This window comes from Gadus macrocephalus, chromosome 14 (assembly GCF_031168955.1).
Source record: "Gadus macrocephalus chromosome 14, ASM3116895v1".
Classification (NCBI taxonomy): Eukaryota; Metazoa; Chordata; class Actinopteri; order Gadiformes; family Gadidae; genus Gadus; species Gadus macrocephalus.
The window spans coordinates 20,242,139-20,249,365 of record NC_082395.1 but is presented as its reverse complement, the minus strand read 5'-3'; the positions used below and the strand labels follow the sequence as shown (position 1 = coordinate 20,249,365).

The 7,227-nt window shown below is 44.9% G+C and overlaps 1 protein-coding gene across 1 annotated transcript in view; it reads left to right on the top strand.

Annotated features, from left to right (window-relative positions):
* Positions 1–7,227, top strand: part of igdcc4 (immunoglobulin superfamily, DCC subclass, member 4) — a 56,342-nt gene that overhangs the window by 5,540 nt on the left and 43,575 nt on the right. The gene's annotated exons all lie outside the window — the stretch shown is intronic.

Genomic DNA, 7,227 nt, shown 5'->3' with positions numbered 1-7,227 from the left:
AATGCAGATGGGGCCTATAGGCAAAGGGACACCAGTTCATTTTCAGAGACTCCGGAGTCGACTGAACTTCGGCGAACAGCATGTGCGCTTCTGCATGTGTCATCCCTTCCATATGTATTAATACGACACCATCTTGCGTGTAAATATATAAAAATTCCATATGAACTCACAGCCTACAACTCGAGTACACATGCTGTTTAATGTACGACAAACATCTCTGCGTCAGAGTGTGCTGCGGCTCTTGGTGGGGGAGCGGGGGGGAGCAGGGCCCAGGCGGTTTCCGGTCTGATGACCGCCGGTGGTGGCCCCCGCATAGCTCATGTGTCCGCGATGAGGCCCTGGCCCCCTGCTGATCTGGGGCCGTGTTCACGGCATGCTGGATACCAGAGCTGGGGTCGGAGGGCAGTTCTGGACCTCAGAGCAGCGGGCGTTGGAGGGAGGGGCAGGGGGACGGGGGGACGACCGAAAGGGGAACGTTCTGCCTTACACGCCGTCATGGAACCGCCACCCTTGCTGCACGCTACCTCCCCCCCCACCGCTGCCTGGCGTCGCGTTAAAGTGGACTTATTTCGGCTTGCGAAATATGATAAAGTGATTTTGGAGAGGGTGTGCGTGTGTTTGTTTTCACGTAATTCGGTTCTTATGACCTAGCAACCTAGAGCATCCCTAGAACCTTTAGCCCCCAAGAACCTAACGTCCCCCTAGAACCTAAAGCCCCCCAAGAACCTATAGCCCCCCCTGAAAGCGATAGCACCCCAAGAACCTAGAGCAACCCTAGAACCTAAAGCACCCCTAGAACCTATAGCACCCCAATAACTTAAAGCATCCCTAGAACCTAAAGCACCCCTAGAACCTATAGCACCCCAATAACTTAAAGCATCCCTAGAACCTATAGTACCCCTTTAACCTAAAGTATCCCTATAACTTATAGCCCACAATAACAAACACTTGTTTTTTTGTCAGTGGTCATAAGAGCTGAAATTATAAGGGAAGGGCTTTCATTCAACTGAATCAGGTTTTGTTTCATTTGTTAATTGGAGAATAAGTCCATACTCATTATCTCTATACTTCATGAAGAAGGCAAGGCAAGGCAAGGCAACTTTATTTATGTAGCACTTTTCATACACAAGGCAGACTCAAATTGCTTCACATATAAACATTGTCATACAATAAAATAAAATAATAGATTAAAGTAAAAGAAAACATATGCAAAGAAATGGGTAAAATAGAAAGTTAAAAATGCATTTTAGTATTAAAGTAGAAAATAAAGGCAAAGTTAAAAAAGCTTTTTAGAAAGTGCAATGTATTTAAGATTTAGCAGAAAGCTAAAGCAATTCAGTCTTGTTTTAAAGGTGCTCAGAGTTGGGGAAAGTCTTAAATCCTCTGGGAGTTTATTCCAGCTATTTGTTGCATAGTAACTAACTAAACTGAAGAAGAAGAAGAAGAAGAAGAAGAAGAAGAAGAAGAAGAAGAAGAAGAAGAAGAAGAAGAAGAAGAAGAAGAAGAAGAAGAAGAAGAAGAAGAAGAAGAAGAAGAAGAAGAAGAAGAAGAAGAAGAAGAAGAAGAAGAAGAAGAAGAAGAAGAAGAAGAAGAAGAAGAAGAAGAAGGAGGAGGAGGAGGAGGAGGAGGAGGAGGAGGAGGAGGAGGAGGAGGAGGAGGAGGAGGAGGAGGAGGAGGAGGAGGAGGAGGAGGAGGAGAGAGGAGGAGGAGGAGGAGGAGGAGGAGGAGGAGGAGGAGGAGGAGGAGGAGGAGGAGGAGGAATTTTGCATTAGCTGAACTTCATGCAGGGTGCGTTGAACATGAGTTTGATCTTTGTGATGTCCTGTCAGAGCTTCAATGCAGCCCACTGGGACAACACCGTCGGTATTATAAACCAAGATGAATGCCCCATTCTCTTAAAGAAAGGAAGGAGATCTAGATGAGATACAGATGAACCCTACATGATCCCATCATCGTTGGATTCATCATCATACCTTACGAGGAAGCTATCTTAAACCCTCCATCCTTAGAGGAAGTGTTGCAGTAGTTTATTGTTTAATCAAATGTATTTATAGATTTTTTTTACAATCAGACATTACCCCCCATGTGCATTTTCCTTCATATCAGTCCGTCAAAGCCCTTGAATCACGCAAATTGAATTTGGCACCTTTACGTGTGAGTGTGTTTTTGCTTTTGTGTGTGTTTGGGCGTGCATGCACTCATAAATGCATGGGTGTGTACATACTTGTCTAAGAAATATTCACAACAACAACATCGAACAACATGCATGTGCGTGCATACATGCATGTTGTGTCCATGTTTATGTGTGTATGTGTGTGCACGCAGCTGCGCACATGTGTTTGTGGGCGCATGTTGGTGTGTGTGGTGTGATGACAGAGTCTGTGAGGGTCCTGGCCGTGTCGTTAAGAGAGAACACACAGCTGGGACGGGTAACTCTGGACCAAGCAGCTGTTCACATTGCTGAGTGACTCACACACTGGATGTGGAGCGATCCGGTTCACACATGATGCTGAGCACCACTGGGCACAGAGCGCCATTCCCATAACAAACAGCAGAGACTGGGAGAAAGGTTCCACTGCACAGCAACAAAATGGGCACGTGCACAAATTAATACAAGCGCATACATTGATCAACTTTGTCTGTCCTATGTTAACTGTGTTCTGCTATCTTGGACGGGGCTGACTTGTAAAAGAGATATCTATCTGAATGTGATAAATTCTTAGTTAAATAAAGGTTAAATAAAACAATTAGCCACATGTAATTTGACAAAAAAAAAATTGATGCGCTTACATTCATTTGTGTTGAATATATACGCAAGTATCTGTCGGTGTGTGTTTTTTTCATGAGGGCATTTACCAAATGTTAACATCACTGTTTATTGACACTAGAGCTGAGCTATGACCTTGCCATTGATATATTTGACATCGAAGCAAAGCTATTCATTGCTTCACCTATAGATTATCTTTCAGATTATGTTTTTTAATAACTATGACCCTGGCTATCGGAGAAAAGAACCTAGAAGTATAGCTGGAAAAACGTATTTTTTTCAGATAAGAACACACACTAGAGCTACTTCAGGGTAATGTCATTATGGAATCATGTCGTATTAATGAATACTTTAAGACCACGGGAAAGATTAGGTTTAAGCTTCCTCCCGTTCTTATGATATCTGATACGGTGCAACATGATATCAATCATGTGCGGGAAATACCTTGCCCCCCTTCACAACTACCGCTGTCTTTCTTTTATTTGCTTCGAATAAAAAGATGAAACCGGATAAGGAAAGAGAAGACATTTCCACTTGAGATGAATTGGGCCCGTTTGTTTGAGTGTTTAGACAACTGGGAAATGTGTTGGTAGTCCCTGTGGTCCTTGTTCTGGGACTTGTGGTTTGGACCGTGAAACCAGAGGCAAGTCTCTCTCACCTACCCAATCCTGAAACCAACCAGAGCATTCGGAATCGGAGTCCATTGATTTATTCCCCCCATGATTGTTTTGTGGTTGTAACCTCTATCTCTCCCTCTCTCTCGCTCTCCCGCTTTCACTCTCTCTCGCGCTCTATCTTCTCTTCTCTCCCTTTCACTGTTTTAAACTCTCTGTCACCTTTTCTCTCGTTCTCTCCCTCTCGTTCTCTCCCTCACTTTCTCTCCACTCCCCCCCCCTCTCTCTCTCCCCTCTATTTTACTGTTGTAATCTCTCTGTCACTCTTTCTCTCGTTCTCTCCCTCACTCTCTCTCCCACTCCCCCTCACTCTCTCTTGCCCTCTTTCTCATTGCCGTGCTCTCACAGCAAACAATACACTGTTACTGGAATTTACCAATTGTGACATTCCACGAATTGTATTTTCTCTGTCATCCATTGATAACGTCCAACAGCTGCTTTATAGGCCTTTCATATGTTCTTCGTTGCTCTGCTAACTGAACTTTTGCTTAAGAAGAATTATTATTTGTTGAAGAATTAAATACAAGTTTATTTGACAGATAATGTGGACTTCCATCTTGACTGCAGCCCTCAAGCTCAGAGAGGACTGTAGTTGGGGGGGAGTTGCTTTTTGCTTTGGATAATTACACCTCGGTTATCCCGAGGCAGTGATTCAATTGGCTGTGAGTTTGAAGAATCCCTGCCTCCAGGGGTTTTCATGTGTGGTTAAATCGACCCTGAGGTCTCAATAGTTTTGTTTGATTGGTTGTAAGTCTGGTGCTGTCACATCCAGCAGTCCTACGATGTCATAGGTTTCCGCCCTTGTTTCGCTATCGCTACATAATAATCTACAGAAGTTATTTGCGAGAGTGGATCAAGCTTTAAGAAGGGGATTTTAATAAGTGTATTTACACAGTCTATACAGTGTTTATTTGAATCCTTTACAGACACTTTTTCTTTTTTTTTTTACAGTTTATTACTGCTGGCCAAGTTTGTGTTTGCCCATTGAGACAGATCCCTGCCCACAGCAACGCCCCGTTCAGACAGATTTGAGCCCGGCTGCCAGTCTTAAAACATGGATCTAAAGCTGGATTGTTGAGACAAGAAAGGTGACAGCCTAATCTGGCTCCGCCCCCTTGCATATCCAACTGATGTTGAACGTATGTCTGTCTCTCTATCTGTCTGTCCATCTGCCTATCCATCCCTCTGAATGTGTATCTGTCTGTCTGCCTGTCCCTCTGTCTGTCTGTCTGCCTGTCCCTCTGCCTGCCTGTCTGTCTGTCTGTCTGTCTGTCTGTCTGTCTGTCTGTCTGTCTGTCTGTCTGTCTGTCTGTCTGTCTGTCTGTCTGTCTGTCTGTCTGTCTGTCTGTCTGTCTGTCTGTCTGTCTGTCTGTCTGTCTGTCTGTCTGTCTGTCTGTCTGTCTGTCTGTCTGTCCATCATTCTTAATGTTTATCTGTATGTCTGTCCGTCCAGCTATCTGTCTGCCTGTCCATCTCTCTGAATGTTTATCTGTCTGTCTGTTTGTCTGTCGGTCTTTCTGTCTCTATGCCCAGTCCACCTGTTTGTCCTTGTCAACCAACTTCTGACATGAACATGTCAACAAACATGTTGGCACAGCCCATCAGGACGTAAACACATCCACCTTTGACAGAGGTAGAACAGAACAATAGCTCTGCTCTCTCTCTGTCTGTCTCTGTCTCTGTCTTTCTCGTGAATGAGTGAGCTCTTAGCAGAGGGGACATGAAGGGACTGGCTTCGACAGCACCCAGAGTAATGCCCTTCTCAATCCTCCCCCAGCCGTCACGCTTTCTCGCTCACCTTTTGTTGTCTTCACGTGAACAGTGGGCACACCTGACTCGGCCTTGCCCGGCCTCTTCGCTCTCCACCCATGGCGTTCCTGGTTTTATTCGGCCACCATTTTCTATTGCTCCCTACTCGCAATCTTTCTTGTCTGATTTTTGTTAAAAATTATTTGGCCTTGATTTTCCTATCATATATGAATGATATGAATTATTTCATATATTCATATTATTTAAATATTATCCATGATTATGTGTTAGCAATATTTAGACACATTTACCAACACATATTCAGAAAAGGATATGGTAAGGATATTTTCTCACGTTTATTAATGCATTTTACGAAGAACTCACACCTGGCGCTTGATTCTTTCTTCCAACTCCTTTCCCTTGTGTGAGCAGCAGGGCTCCTTCCTGCACATGACAACTGGGAGGAATTACTTGTCCTCATTGTCGCCTAACAGCAGCAGTCTGCCCTTCCCCTCACCTCCTACAAGGCCACGTACACCGGCATGCACGCACGCACACACACACACAGCACACACACAGGCACGAATGCAGGCAGACACACACACACACACACACACACACATACATAAACACATACCTGTCCACGTACAAACAGACACATGCACACACACACACACACACACAGACAAGGCGCACACACACTCACGAACACACACACACACGCACACATGCACACACCAGCCCAGACAATAAATGGGCACTTAGACCTGTGTCCTCATAAAGTGTGTGTGGGTTGTGTGTGTGTGTGTGTGTGTGTGTGTGTGTGTGTGTGTGTGTGTGTGTGGATGTGTGTGTGTGTGTGTGGATGTCTCACTCTCTGCCAGGGGGACTGATCACCTGCTGGATAAGATGTTGTGGAGTGTTTGAGCAGTCCGTATGTGTCTGCGTCGAGGGTAGGTGTGTAGCAAGCTTCTGTGTGGGCACATTTTAATAACTCACCTTACGTAATAACCCATTTCCTTTTTCATTACACACTGGTTGAAGGTCATGTCAAGTTCCCTTAAGAAAAACAGTAAGGCGTTGAATCTGAATCCTAACCTCGGTTCTATGTTCCCCGATGGGTTGATGCTGCCTCGTCATTTGCGGGCATGAACTACATTGTGCACTGTGGTTGGTGGCCATGCGTTCCCTCTCGCTCTCCCTCCAGCTCTCTCTCTCTCTCTCTCTCTCTCTCTCTCTCTCTCTCTCTCTCTCTCTCTCTCTCTCTCTCTCTTTGTGTTACTATTTATCCATGATTGTGCTATTGGCTTCCCTTCAGGGCTGCATGGCATAATGGTTTCCACATTGGGCACCGAATGAACCACGGCCAAACGAAACCGCTCGCTGTGAGCTGTGAAATGGCTGCTAATGTTTTAATGATTTAATGAGAGCGCCGTTGTTTGAACGCGAGAGAGAACATGGATGGGGGGTGAGGGGGAGAGCGATGCTGAGTCTTTGATTTGTTTATTCTGTGTTTGTGTGCGTGCGTGTGTAGGTGGGTGGTGTCACTAATGTGTGAGTGCCACTGTATATATTTTTCCTGGTATAGCGCTATGTGTTGTGAGCAGAACACCTGTGTGTTCTGGTTCGGTGGTGTGGTATTTAAAGCATTACCTAGCCCTCCATCAGAGAGTTATCCTTCAGGGCCACAGCCCATTTAATCAAAGAAGAAGAAAAAAAACTCCCTCACCCATTAACTTAATTAATCCAGCACAAGAGAGAACTTGTGTGTGTGTGTGTGTGTGTGTGTGTGTGTGTGTGTGTGTGTGTGTGTGTGTGTGTGTGTGTGTGTGTGTGTGTGTGTGTGTGTGTGTGTGTGTGTGTGTGTGTGTGTGTGTGTGTGTGTGTGTGTGTGTGTGTGTGTGTGTGTGTGTGTGCGCACAGGCCTAATCAGGCATTCAGCTTGTAAATTATGTTTGGGGATAAATGCAGCATGTTTCAGATTCATTACTTAAGACAGAATTTTTCAGCCATGCACATCTTTATAGATAGTTTATA